The sequence below is a fragment of the Triticum dicoccoides genome, chromosome 6B, assembly GCF_002162155.2.
Source record: "Triticum dicoccoides isolate Atlit2015 ecotype Zavitan chromosome 6B, WEW_v2.0, whole genome shotgun sequence".
NCBI classification, from domain to species: Eukaryota; Viridiplantae; Streptophyta; class Magnoliopsida; order Poales; family Poaceae; genus Triticum; species Triticum dicoccoides.
In genome coordinates, this window is record NC_041391.1 from 552,081,115 (window position 1) to 552,082,685 (window position 1,571).

The following is a 1,571-nucleotide window of genomic DNA, read 5'->3' on the forward strand; positions in this document are numbered from 1 at the left end:
TTAGCATCACTGACCTTACATGCACAATGTACATTGTGATTACATATCCTTTAGGCTAATTAGTTCTCTTCTTTCTATGCACGTATACATGTACATCATGATTGTGGATAGGTTTGTTGATTACATATCCTTTAGGCTAATTAAATGGACTAGTTAATTTTTAGTATATGTTTCTTTTCTCTCAAAAAGAACATACTGGTTCAGTATCCTTGTGCGTGCATGTCAACATGTTATGTACTACACTGATCAAATGGTGCAAATAAATCCAGCATGTGGATGCACATGGTAGGTTGTTTGTATTTCATAATATCATAGTAATAATAGACGGGCATTAGAGAACCTACACCAAGTTTTTATGTTCAAACAAAAATCTACACCAAGTTTTTATGTTCAAACAAAAATCTACACCAAATTAGAATTCACACGTGCCAAAAAATGGTTGTAAACGCCAAAAATACTTGCTTATATTTTCCCCTTTGAGATATATCGATCCAAACAACAAAGGTCAGTAGTTAGTAAGAAATGCTCTTTTACACTAAACAAAAATAAATTAAATGTGTTTGAATCTTAAAATGGGCAAGATATTCATCATATCATATCTGAAGTTCTGAACAACCAAGAACACAAGAACACAGTAAGAAATATCTTAAACAAACGAAACACTAGCATGAATCTTTCTTAAACATGATGCTCTTCGACATTAAGTATGAAGATGTGCAGCACACAGTGCATATATCTTCCAAACCATTCGAGAACTGAAGTGTTTCGCGCACTTTGCTGCGCCGGCTCCTCCTTGACGCCTATGCGTTGAGGTTCTCATTGCATCAAACAAATGAAGTTGGCTTGACATGAAGCAGAAACTTCAGAGCTCAAGAAATATGAAATGATTCTTACCAACCTAACAAGATCAGTCTTTGACACTGGCACCGCCACACATTCAACCCCCACCAATCACGCTACATGTCATGCAACAAATTAGGCATACTACCAACACAAGTTGAAGAACAAAGCATAAAATTATACCCAGAACCAGAATGCCTAACACAAGTTACTTCATCATGAAGCATTCTCATCTAGTGTGACTTGACATACTACTGCATAATGTTAAGGCCCTCAGATTCTTAACCTTAGTCATTGGATTTTTAACCTTGGTCTTGGTATATATTGAACAAAGCAGCTAAATGTCAAGTCCATCCACTGCATTTTTAACTTCTCCTTTTCTATTGGTTTCTGGTCCTGCAACTGAAAATTTAGTGCTGCAATAGCAGCAGTTACCAGCGCAGTGCATTTCTCCTCTCATCTCCTGTTCATGTATACTTCTAGAGTGTAGTTACCTTCTTCCATTTCAGTCTATTAGACTGCACTTCTGTGCATCTTGGTCTGCTAAAAAATGGAGCACTGAAAAAAGAAGAAAATGAATTTATTAGCTGAACATAGAAAGACAGAAATATTGGTGTTTTCAGCAGTCATCTCGGCCTCTTAAAGCTTGACCAATTTGTTCTTCTCTCGACCAGAACATCATGTTGGTTATTCCCCATCTTTGCATGTATGTCATGTTTGAATGGTCGTAG